This window comes from Athene cunicularia, unplaced genomic scaffold (assembly GCF_003259725.1).
Source record: "Athene cunicularia isolate RWA unplaced genomic scaffold, athCun1 SCF_8, whole genome shotgun sequence".
In the NCBI taxonomy this organism is placed as follows: domain Eukaryota; kingdom Metazoa; phylum Chordata; class Aves; order Strigiformes; family Strigidae; genus Athene; species Athene cunicularia.
In genome coordinates, this window is record NW_020799512.1 from 128,645 (window position 1) to 142,204 (window position 13,560).

A 13,560-nucleotide genomic window follows, 5' to 3' on the forward strand; every position below is an offset into this window, starting at 1 on the left:
AGTGAAAGCATAGATAACTGTGTTAATGGTTCCCTTTTCTAGTTTCTGGATATTGCAGCAGACCTTGAGGTGTACAGGAAATAGATGCTTGAACCATCTCAATAAAATACTACTCTTGGCATGAATAGCTGTCAACACATGGCAGACTTCTGCTAAACAAAATAATTAAAATAATTATTTAAACAGAGAATACATTCTAAATAAACAATATAAAAATAAATCCACATAATTTGAAAGGGTAGCATTCTAAAAATGAGTATTTTGATTTTGTTTTAAGAAATTTCTACTCAACATGAAAACGATGCTGAATGAGAATATTGTGGAGCACAGCACTGTATTGTGAGATACACTGGACTCGTTCAATTCAGGGTCATCAATACTGGAAAAAGCATAAATTTTCTGAATATTTAACTTCCTAAATCAGACTTTTTTTTTTTTTTTTTTTTTTTTTTTTTTTTTCATATACATCAGTGTTATATTTCAAATATAGTTGAGGTGAATGCATGAGTAATTTGGAAGTGAGATCGTTAACTACAGTGCATATAACTCTTTCATTACTTTTGTCAGGCATAGTATGCCTTTAAATAGTAGTAACTTATGAGGTAATGTTACAAAATTTCTGTTGTATTTCAGATTAGAAGAGAATCTGGTTTGTGTTTTTTCTTCACATTTTTTTCTTTATTACAGTGCTAAAACTGTATATCATGCAATGTATCACAACTCTAGATGAAGTGAGCTGTATTACTAGAAATAACACCAAATGATTAAGGAAGTTCTGGCTCCCATGCTTTGCTACTGCTCTGTGTTTCTTTACTACCATTGAAAATATTTTGAAATATTCTGAAAGGGTTTCCCAAAAGAGTTTTTCATTGTAGTGGTAAATTTTGTTGGAGCTTTTTGGTTTGGTTTTCTTATATGTAGTTGTTTTGGACACATCAACTAGAAATCTCCCCAGTCTCCTCCCAAAGCCAGATACTATTTGATTTAATTTTGATTTGACCTTTTTCTGAAATATTTAGAAATTATGTTTATGATGAGGCAGACTGAGAGCAGACTATCTAGGAGAAGCTGGTTTGAAACAGGAAAAAAACCCATCTTGTTTTAAACATAAAAATATTTTAAAATATTTCTGTCTAGTTTTGTCACTATTTTTTTCCTGTTGATAGCTCCATATCTAAGTTCAATAGTAAGATATTTGTGTTATGTTGTCATCAGGAAAAGACTGTAATTTTCCCATCAGATGATGAAGATACAGTCAAGTGAATCATTGTGAAAGGTCATGGGTTTATTGTCAAGGATTTTTTCAGAAATTCTCCTTGGAACCCAGGGATATCTCAGTTTTGAGGACCTGTCTTAGGTTTTCTGCTTGTTTTACATGGATTTTTTTTTTTTTTTTTTTTTTTTTTTTTTTTTTTTTTTTTTTTTTTACAAGTTGCTGCAGAATAGTTACTTGGAGGCATTATCTGCTAGCCAGAAGAGCTAATGAATTGACAACCAGGCTGATGAATCTGAGCCTTCTAATAACATTTTTCCTGAGACGAGTCATAGAAATAATTTTTTATTACAAGAGATCCACAAAGCAGCAAGCAAACAAAATTGTTAGCAAAAAGGGTTGCTTGGGTGACTATTAAATAGTTGAGCTCTATTTTTATACTAACCTGCTCAGCTTCCATGATTTATAACCTCTATGTAGCTGTTGGTTTCATGACTTTTCTGTCTCCATATAATTTATTGCAGTAACTTAGTTTATTATCCCTAAATTATACGTTGTTAAATTCTGCTGAGGTGAGTGTTGGGGTTAATGTTTGTGTTTCCTCTGTTATTTGGGAAAGAATGAGTGTTTGTTGCTATGCCATTAATACTGTTCTCAATGAGTATTTGTGCCTACAGTGATATCTGTACCCAAACAAAACAAGGTTTCCCTGCTGCTGCTTCATCAAAAAGTCCTCCTCAAAACGTCCATAATCTGACTGCCCAAAAGAGGGTATTTCCTATCAACTAGCACTTTTACCTTTCACATAGAACATACCAGGCCATTTCTGACATGCCAACAATTTCAAACAATGTTTATAGCTGAGCAGATGTTGACACATTCTAATGAAGTTTTCTAAACATTAATGTTAAAACTTCCTCTCTTCTCTTGCACCATTCTGATCTAATACCAAAGGCAGTAGCCAGTTTGTTCCACAGTTCTGTTTTGTTATGATGCAATGAGTTCATAGACAGAATTTAATATGGATAATAATGTCTATTAGGTTTTTTTTTTTTTTTCTAAGCCAGAAACCTCTGACAGATGATATGAAGGTTGTCTAGCTGTTATTTAGGAATATTAAAAAAAAAAAAAAAAAGTTTTCTTAAGAAGGATTTAGTTTGTAATATTCCTGATGAAAATGTGCATGCTTCAGTTTTGTCTTCAAGCATCGGGAGTAATCACTCAGCTGTCATCTATGTTAAAGTAGAACGGTCTAGAGCATTAAATAAAATGTTAATCTCATTGCATGTTAATTGGTATAAATATACAGGTATTTAGTGGATTTGGCTCATAACTCTTGCTTTCCTATTCAGCTGAAAATATTCACTTGGAAAGGTAGTTATAGGTATTCAAATTTAAAGGTATTTTAGGTGGCAAATTTAACAAAAATTGAGAATTTTACATAGTTTTTGTTTTAACGTATTCCTTAATCACGTTAAAGATACCATGTTATACCTGTTTGAGGGCAGCAGTATGAAGTGTCTTGTATTCAAGGTATGAATATGAAAGATGAGTCTGTGTTCATTCATTTTAGGAATCCCGAAAGTTGCACAGTGTAACTTCAGGCTGCCTTTGCGATTAATTTGCTTTCCAGCTCAGCCTTCAAAAGCAGCAAACCACAAGCTAACTATTGATACCAATAAACCTCCCATAAGTTTTCTCACCGTTTTTCCAGGTAGGTTTTTAGATATATCTACATTAGGAAATGTGGTAGGAACTCCAGCAGGAATTGTTCGTGTGAAGCAATGAGAGAATTAGCAAAACTAAGGTTAGAATATTTTAAAAGTATATTTTGACAGAAATGATGGCATATTTCAGTAATAATACACCTGGACTAGTATATCTGTCTCTGGTAAAAATGCAGATTTCTTTACAGAGTGGGAATAATCTAGATCTAATTTTTATGTGTCCAGAAAATAATTTTACATAGTTGCATCAGTGGTGTTGTCATGGGGAAAATATGGGCATTCATTTAAAAAAAGATAAGCAGGGCAAAGCAAAAGTGGTAAGTGTTGTTTGTAAGGAGTACAGTTTCTTTGGAGGAATGTTTGTGGAGTTCTTGATAGATCAGTCTGGAGTCAGTCTTATTTCATTATTTCTTTAGCCTTCTTGGACCAGAAGGGCTGTACTTAAGCAATATTTTCTGATGCACAAACCTGAGCTACATTTCATATTCAGGGGAATATTAAAATAGTATGAAGGAGGAATTAGGTGCCATTTAGGACTGGAAAAAGAAGAATGAAATAGAGTATTATAAAGTGTAATATTATGAAAATAATTTCTGCTGTAATTATGTGGTCATAATCTGGAAGAGATAGAGGAGGTGGAAGTTACCACAGGAGAATACTCTGTGGTAAAATATAGTACGGTCATACGCAAACAAATAACTGATGAGTCATTAGATAAAATGTTTTCATGCAGGAAACTAATATCATATTACTGTGCACTGGCACACTGAGTGCTGATTGCTGATACTAAACAAAAATTAATTCAAACTCAAAGGTGTAGAAAAAGGCAATGAATATTATCTAGGGATTTGAAGGGGAAAATTAAAAGAAAGTGAAAAAAAAAAAAAAAAAAAAAAAAAAAAAAAAAAAAAAGGAATACAGTTGCCTTCAGTAAATATTTTGTGTCTGTATCATGGATCTAGATGATCATATTAACACAAGAAGAAAGCAATAAACAGGGCTTATAAAATGATTGTGAATAAGTTCAGTCTGTCAGTGATTAAGTTTCTGAACTTCAGAGGACTAAGGTTCTGGTACAATCTTCTGAGTGCTGTATGGGCCAACAACTTTAGTATGAGATTTTTAAGGTGGAGCTGCATCTCTTTTTAAAAAGCTTCTATTTGAGAGCAGTGGAGTAGGCATGGTTGTGGTTTTTTGATAGCACAATTTTCTTCACTTTGGGGGTAACTAAACCTTTTCTCTCAAATGGGTGTGCTGTGTAATAGTTACTTGAAACAGGGAAACTTTTTTTCAAAGGTCTACATTTTGGACTTTTAATCATAGACTTCCATTATGGCTAAGTAATAATGCTTCCAAAATAGAGCATTATATTTCATTTTTAACCTGGGGATGCATTGCTGAAAATGTAACACAAAGGATAGTCATAATGTGTTACAGAAGACAGTATTATAATCTTCTGATTTCTGTTCATCCCATTTTCAGGGATGTGGAAAAAAAAAAAAAAAAGGCAGCAGCATGCTATTTGTGATGTGATCTGTGAAGGAACTTTGGATTCTTGGAGTGCTCTATAAAAAAACGTATCTCTTCTACTCCCTGTTCTGCCTTATTTTTAGGGGAAGGTTGGGAGGAGAGGTAATGTGGAGTAGTTTTTAAATACAGTACTCTAAAACTGAGCCTGTTAAGCTGATATAATCCTCTACATGGAATGGAAAGAAAGGTGGTCATGCTCAGACTTTGCAGAGTAGATAGTTTTAACAGGCTAGATGTTTGTTGTGCTCTGTGCTGAAAACTGAAGGGAGAGCATGCTTAAACATTTTCATGGTAATTTCTGCTTATAATTTTTCATAAATATCCGAGTTAAAGGTGACCTTGCATCCAGTAGAAGGTAATAGTCTTTAGGCTGTACACAATCATTTTAGATGGTACAGACTGAAACTGAGTAATCTACCTTTTGTTTCTAGGCTGGGGAAATACATCAGTGTGTAGCTTGGCTTCCACCTGTGAATGGAGGACATACCAAACTATTTCTGATGTTCTTTACTTCTAAGCCCTAAGAAGGGGAGCAGTCTCATCCAGATTGCCTTTACTAAATTGCTTGTGCAAAGGTTGATGTGATACTGGCTGTGGCTTGAGGTGTCGAATTATAGAAAGTTGTAGAAAACTTTCTCTTTCAGACTTTGTTGATTCATCTGACGGTGACCAGGCAAATGTTCTGGGATTTGAGTTTCTAACTGGTTCAAAAGCAACCTTCTTGCTTCAAAAACATCATGTAAGTGCTGTTAATATTAATGTAAAAGAGGCTTGATCATCAGTTAATGTATATACCAAATGAGAATGTTGCTCAATCACTGTGTGAGAACACAGGAGTTTCAAAGCTTTAACCAACCATTGCTTATCCACTCTCAAGTATCTAAATATGTTACTAGGAAAGGTGCAAAATTTTAAAACAAAACAAAAAATCATCCTCAAAATATAGTACAGTACAGTGACAATTCTCTGAAGAAACTGGATTTTCAGGTTTTCATTAATGAATTAATACTGTCACTGTAGTAATAAGAAACCTCCTCTTTTCCTCAAAGGTGTATTTCAACACCTGTGTTGGGAAGTAGTCATCTACTGGAATTTTTGAAAGGAATTGAAAAGCTGGTTTCTAACTCTTGACTGACTTTCGGTAATCCTTGACTTTAATTAGGTATCAGACCCTACTTACTTGCTTCTCTACATCTAAGTAAACACCTGTCCCTATCTTTAGATGCCTGTATATCTTTGTAAGTGTAGGAGTAGGGATGCAATATCCTTCGTATTATGTTTACAGAAGGTATGAACATGCATGTAGATCTGCTGTTACATGGTCCAGTGTCTCTTGTATAGGGCAGTTTGTGAATAAAGTAGTCGTGTTCCATCCACAGACCATGAGTTTGTGCTCTTTAAAAAAGATGGGTTCTCTTCATTTTGGGTGGTCTTGCACTGTATAACGACTCAACTCACTAAACTCTTTCTTGGCATGTGCATTGGAACCAATCAGTTCAATTGTGTTTAGCATTTTCAATGCCAGCAGAGCACAAACTCTTCATTTAATACAGCAGACTAACAAATGGAAAAGCTAGAATACCTAGTGTGCATTGCAGAGAGTTCAAATGGAACACTCTGTGAATACTTTATGAAAACTGTTTTGAGTGAGAAATCAAAATCGTTTGTTGATGTGACATTCTTTTGACACAAAAATGTCAGCCTCTCTGCCTCACTATTTAAAAAAAAAATAATATTCATGGTGCGTTATACGTATATTGGTGGTGTCTGCTGTGAGCTATGAGATAATGTTTAATACCTTTTTCTAATGTAATTGAAGGTGTTAAAACCAGAAACAATCTGGAGAGTAACTTTCATTGTACCAAGAATCACTTTACATTTCTAAGGTTCAAATCTATTTGTATTGGTCTGTATATGCATTATTTGCATGTTCCTTTAGTGTTAGTTTGTTTTAAATAATTATTGAAATAGTAGATCTTAACTAGACATGCAAATACAGTTTCTAAAAAGAAAATAATTGAAAGGATTTATAAATGACTATCTTTTTTCTGGAGTACAATTTAAATCTTTCATTTGGACTTTGTTCTGATGCTGTGTAAGGGACAAATTTGAGTCTGTGTAGTGAATGTATTTTAGCTTCTAGTGAGGCTCTAACTTTTAATTCCCCCACTCCAAACCCTCAAGCTTTTCCTCTCAGGTTTTTTATTCACTGGATTGGAATGACACTTGCAGTCTTACTATAAACTTTCCCACACTGCTTTACTTGTAAAGTTCACTTTACAAAGCAGATTCAAAATCTCTGTTTCTCTTAGTGTGACTACTCCTGTCTAGTTTCTGGGAATCCTGACTTTAGAAAACAAATGAGTTGGTCCACCTTCTATGTTAGCAGCCTATTTCTGCATCCTCTTCATGCATTGGATTGTGTTGGCTACAGAATTTTTTAGGGGGGTTTGCTTATCTGAAATGTTACTGAAGTAAAACTTATTAAAAAAAAAAATCGGTAAAAGGTCTGATACTCAAGCATAATTCAGATTTTTTTTACGAGCAGAGACCATCCATAATACAAAAGCATTGTTTGGCAGAATTTCATTATACTGAAATGATTGTGCTTGAGTGGACAAATGGTCTGTGGAACTAATGAATGCAGATGAAATATGTATTATTTGGGGGGTCCTTATTCTGCCATGCAATTTAACACTGAGTTTATACTTTGTAAAAGCACTTAAGCAACATTATCCTCATGGAAATCCGTTCTTCAAAAAGAAAATTGTACGTGTAGATAAATACTGACTAGAACTAGAAGTAATAGTGTTTCAGAGAAGTTAAAAAGTTCATTGGGACTGATCAATCCTTATTTCTGGTTTTCCATGAAAGAAGTTAATCTTGGACAATGGAAGAAGACATCTTTTTTTCCATATCCCTTATCAAATTGACCTTAAGTTCTGAATGGGAAGAACTGCATGTAGGAATGAAAGTTAGGTTTCACTGCTGAAGCTGCAAACTGGAATGACATCTGTTTCACATTAGTTTTTAACTGTATTAGCTAATCCATTTGGAACAGTGTAGTTACTGCAGCCTGTCAAGAGGACTGCTGCAAAGAAGCCCAGCCTAAAGTTTATTTTGACAGTTAATACATATTAAAAAGAAGCTTGCCCCATGTAGATTAAAGTTTGAAGGCATTTTTTTGCTGATTTAAAAAAAAAAAAAAAAAAAAAAAAAAAAAAGTTAAAACTTTAATCAAAGTTTAAAGAAGGCTTGACTGCGAATAGTGTCTGGGCTTTTTCTGCTGATGGGGGCTTCCTAGCTGAGAAGTGAACTGAATCCTCAATATTTCCTTCAAATAACCTACTGGGAGGGCAGCTCTTAATGCAGGTTGTGCTAGCTGAACAACCCCTTGTAGCCTCCTGCTTTTCTGTTTGAGAATTTTCTGAAAATCTGTTGTCATTTTCTGTAACAGAGTTTATTTTAACAAAAAGCTAACACAAGTTGCTAAACTATTCTAAAAGCACAGGATGAGCAGAAGAACAGGTATTTCTTTAGCTTTTTTCACTGTATTTTTGTACAGCTTAAGATTCTCAGTTTTGTACAGTACAATTTAAGATTATCAGTTTTGTACAGTTTCTAAATCTAATTTGTCTTTTTTTGAGAACTGGAAGATCATGTAAAGCAAATTACTGCAATGCTCTCTACTCTGGCCACGGTAAAATTAGATTGTGTTTGTACTGACCAACAATGTGTGGAAACTAAATATACATTTTGGAGGAAAGGAGTTTTATGTATTTTAAACCATTAATGTGTTTGATATGTCAATTATAAATGGAATGACTGTTGATTTGGCCTGAAAATATCTGAGCTAATTTCCCTCAAGGAAAAAATCACTTAAGGCAAAGTATGATGATGCATGCAACTAAGTCCAGCGATTACATTGTGAGTGTTTAAAAGATGGATATTAGGTTGAATGTTTATCTCTAGCAGATGGTGTTCTATTTTTAAATAAAACTTGCTTCTTTCCTGTTAAACTCTAAACAGAATTTGTCATTTTCTCTTTGGTGAAATATGTATCCTGGGAATGATGCCAGCGGTAATGTCACACAATCTTGAATTACTAATGTTGAGAAAAATTTAAATAATTACATTCAAGTTCTGAAGAATTTTGGTTAATTTCATGGACTGTGAACCTTGTTAAGAGGGCAAAAGAAGAACTATTTTGTATCGAAACCCAGCAACTCTTTTTCCTCATAGCTGTATTTCTGTCTATCCTTTTGGATAAGGTATTGGTAGATGAGTAATGAAAAGAAATAAAGAATTGTTTGAAAGTGTTTATCTGAAAAAAAAAAAAATGCTGCTGTGATTTTCCACAATATTTACCTCTCAACATTCAGTTAATTCTGATTTCCTGGAAACTGAAAGGATTATACAAATCAGGACTAGAAAAAAACAGAAATAAAATCTCATCCCCCTAGTTCGATAATTTGAAATTCACTGAAGTGTGATGAGTTAAATGAATTTGCTGTGATGGATGACACTGGCTAACAGGACTTGTTTTTTCACTTCAGTTTATATTAACACTTTAATTTCTATACTAAGCCACTTGTACAAAGCCATAGTGCATAGATGGATAAAAATCACCTTCTACTAATATTAGCTGTATCTAGAGTGAATCACAGCACTGTCAAAACGGAGTATTGTTGTTTGTCACTAGCTAGAGTAATAGAGTAATACTTTTCCTACTAGAAGATATCCTAGAAAGTGGAGATATAATAAAAAATACAGATTGTATTATCAAAGAACTCACTAACTCTTTCCAAAAGACATACAAGATTTTAGGTGGATTGAAGTTGGCTTGTTACCACTGCTATCAGATGCTTAGGATGCTGTGCTTCTGTCATTGTCCAAAGTGTATTGAGCCTGTTTTTGCCTCCAACCCTCAGAAAAGCTCACTAAGGTTGAGTTATGGCAGAGAATTGCAGACAGCCTGTTGTTATGGCTTAACATCATCCAGTATGTCTCTTGTTTCCTTATGGTAGTTCTTCGTAGCTTTTTCTTCTTCATGAGTAAGCTCCTACTCTGAAGCAGTCCTGAAGCAATAAATACTTGCATTTTGTGCAATTAAATTGCTTAAGTTAGGATAAAATAGAGAGTACAACAGACATCAATAAAACACAAGAATTTCTTTAACACTAGTGAACATGTATCTCTTACAAAAATCTCTCATAGATTTTGGATACAGTTAGCAACTTAAATTTGTGTGTTATCTAAACTGCATTGCATAGTGAATCTATGTGGCTTAAATGTATGTTTATTAGTTGTGTATTTGTTTTCAGAGAATGATATAGAATCCAGAGTGATCAGTTAGAAGACCTTTGGCTAATAACAGAAGAGCTCACGCTTCAACTCAGAGAACATTTCAAGAAGCAAAACTGCAAAGATTTTGCATGTACTTTTTCTGGTTCAATTCCTCTGCAAGAATATTTTGAAGTAATTGATTGACATTTTGAGGTACGTCACATATATGTGAATCTTTAATGTTCTAGATTAAAAAATGTTTGTATGTTAGTACTATGATGAATCAGATTATAACTATAGCTGTAGCTTTCAGAAAATAGAAGGTTGTATCTAAGGTAGTGCTGGAAAAAAGGTCATTTAGTTTTTAACATATGGAATATGCCTTGCCTCTGAAACAGCCCTTGTGATGAGCAGAGCACAAGTAGGTAGTGCACAGTCTGCAAATGAGACAAATTATGGTACTGATAGTTGTCTTTCTGCTCACTATCTATACATAAACTGTGGATTCTTCCTTCCCAAACATCATGTTAATTCTAACATTTTTGTAATATTTGTCCTAGTTTTAGGCTGTTTTACTCTTCTGTACTAGTGAAACCATAAGTATTTTTCTTTTTGTTCAATCATCCTGGTAGTTATATAAAAAGTTCCTTTAGATTTTAAAAAAATGAATGTCCTTGTAGAAGTAGCGTTGGAGGCTTGAGGAAGTTTACCAGACCAGATATAAACCAAATGTAATTACTTTTTCCTATTTGGTCATGCAGATGACAAAGAAAAATCTCCAGTAATTCAGATGGCTTGTAGAAATAGTGAATAAAATAAACCTTTCCAGAAAAAAAAAAAAAAAAGAGAATCACTGTTTGAAAATGCCTGTTAAAGTCATATAATGGGCAAAAGCAGCAACATATGTCTGTAAGAGTGAGAAATTCTATTGGAAATTCTATTCTTTCATGCTGCCAAATTTTCTGTGGGGTGGAGCCATCACCACACAGAAAGATGGAAGTTGTAGTTGGGAGTTTCTGGGATTTTTTTTTCAGGAGTCAGCCTAGATACAGGTCTCTCTGAAGCTGATGAGTTGTTGTTCTGTTAGTCTTTCAATAAATTTGGAATTCAAAAAGTTTGGTATGGTGGTGGGGTTTTTTTTTAGTGACTGGTATTGTAGAAATACCTTAAACATAGGCCTCGTTAGATTGTATCACAATCTTAAATACGTCAAAATTTTAAATATAGGTGTACTTTATGTAATGTTAATTTAGGATCTAATTTTTTTGCAGCTGGTTACTTTGAAGTCTCTGAAATTTTGCAATAATTATCAGGTATAAAAGTATCAAGTGAGCACTATCAAGGGGATCCTAATGCTTCCATCCCTTTTAGTTTCAACACAATCTTTTGGCAAGCTTGGAAGAGTATTACCTGAGATGTCCCTTTTTTCTTCCTAATTCTAGAAAGCTGCATAGTGTTTCTTTTTCTCTTAGCTTTCCTGAACTGTCCTTCATAATCATCTACTGACAGAATGGTATGTTTGCATATTTTTAAATATAATCTGTTTTCTAAATTTAGGAAACTTATTTTTTCTGCTCGTTTTGGGGCACTTCAAAATGGATGTGTGTCATAATGCTCACATCTGGAAAGCTGTGTGTCTTAATGTTTCTTTTGATAACATGCTAGTTACAGCATGATGGCTGTACAGAGGAGTCACACCAGTTTGAAAGATTCACCTTTATTTAGTACATTTTGTGTTAGAGGCATGTACTGGAAAATGGTACTGTGATTAAAAGATAAAACAAGAATTCTTATTATCTAGGCATTTGATGTACGGTGTTGTGTAGGGAGAGGCGTTTGGAAGACCTCGCAATGTACGGGAAGAATAGGGAACCAATCAAACATGCCAAAGAAGAATGTTACCAAAACACAGCCCTGTTTAAGGTGGATCCCTTTAAGGATCTTAATTGCGCAGCTAATAAGTTGAACAAGTAGCAACCATCATATTGGTGTCTGTGCTTTTGTTCCCGCCAAGGTTAACCTCCTGCAAGGGTTAGCTGTGATCTGAGTGCCACATTTCTGTGGCTTAACAGATGGAAAAAGACAGCTAATGCCTTACCACAACAGTGTTGTTAAGTTTTGTGACCACTTCAGGAAAGTTTGTTGCTATAGCTGATCAGTATATATAAAAAGAAAAAGGATTTCACTTCAGACAATCATTCAAACAGTGCAGAATTTAGTACCTGTATTTATGCGTAAGGGAATAACGGTTTACTTTACACTGCAATAAATACCAAGTCCAATACACTGTGTGTATGTGTCATAAATAGCACACAAACCCAAGAAAAAGTCTTGAGATCCTGGTGGTGAAATGTCACTCTTGTTATTAGGCTTGTTGAGATATTTATACATTTTCACAGTTTATTGTGGCTGTTGACAATTAATTTTGGTTTCAGTGCAAATGATAATTCCTGAAAATGTAAATAAGCTGCATGAGGAGTGTAAAATATGAAACTGGTATAAATGACATTAACATTTGAGTAATACACACTCCCAGAAATGTTACTGTCATTCTCCTGTTTAATTTTAAATGTCCATACATACATAGGACCCTTAACCTGAATTCTTGAAAATGCTTAAATTGCAGCTATGTTTGAATGCTGAAAAGTTTCAGGAGCTGTTATCTGAAAGGGCTGTACAGTTTTGAGCTATTGAGCGGCGATTGCTGACACTATTCAAACACAAAACTCCCATTCCTCTTCAACATCTGGACACCTTGCTAGAAGGAACATTCAGAGGTCAGTACAGCTTGATTATGAGCCTAACCTTTCCTTATGTTGTTGGTAAAGCTTAGCTTAAAGCATATAAGCTTTGCTTTCCTGGTTACATTTACCATCCAAGAGACCAGGAAGCAGTAATTTGTTTAACCTAATATTCCCTGTAACTTTCCAGCTGATTTGCAATAGTTTTATTTATTCTGTGACCACAGAATCTTTACTCCTGGGTCACACCAGCTTGACAACACATCATTCTTTCCTAACCGATGTTGATAGTGTAAATATTTTATAGTTCATGTGAAAATATTTTATAGTCCATAGCTTGTGTAAATATTTTATGGTATGTAAACTGGTGGAATGGTTTGGCTGGTGTAACATTCACTACAAAATTGTATGAGGCTGACCAAGTCCTTCCTTATGGTGATTTTATGTTCTAACCATTCCAGAATGTGATAGCTGCAGAAGAACAATGTTTTTTTAAAAAATCATTCCTAAAACATCCCCATGCTGGAAGTATGCAAGGAATAAAAGAATTTTTTCTTTCTTTTCTTGCCTCAGCCCTGCATTGCTTATAATAACACTTGTGTCATGATGTGTCCCCTTTGCTAAGAAGTTATTTTATATGTTTTGTGCTTTTCTGTTGGACGATATGATTTTACCTTCCAATATGCCTTGTTAGAGAAGCTGAGTCACAATGAGATTTCTTGCTGGAAAAGGGACTTACCTTTATGCACTGTAGTATATATCACAACAATTAAAAAACTAAGATTTTTTTTTCCTTACTGCTTGATCTAAGAAAATATTTCTTTAAATTGGAGAAAACTGCCTTTCCATATAAAATTATATGTGAGTCAGGTTTTCCTTTATTTCAGTCTTTACAGTGAATGAGTTAACTATGAGATAGTTTCAGTTTGGAAGTGGGGCCCTTTTGGTTACTTTAGGAAATGCTAGGTATTGTTATGGTAGATAGATAATTCTTTAACACTTAGAAATGGCATGTCTAAAGAAGCCCTAAAGATAAACAGAAGTGAGTCTTCTCTGTGCAGAA

The 13,560-nt window shown here is 34.1% G+C and overlaps 1 pseudogene; it reads left to right on the top strand.

The window, feature by feature from the left end:
• Positions 1–12,589, top strand: part of LOC113490958 — a 55,757-nt pseudogene extending 43,168 nt beyond the window's left edge.
• The last annotated feature ends 971 nt before the right edge of the window (positions 12,590–13,560 follow it).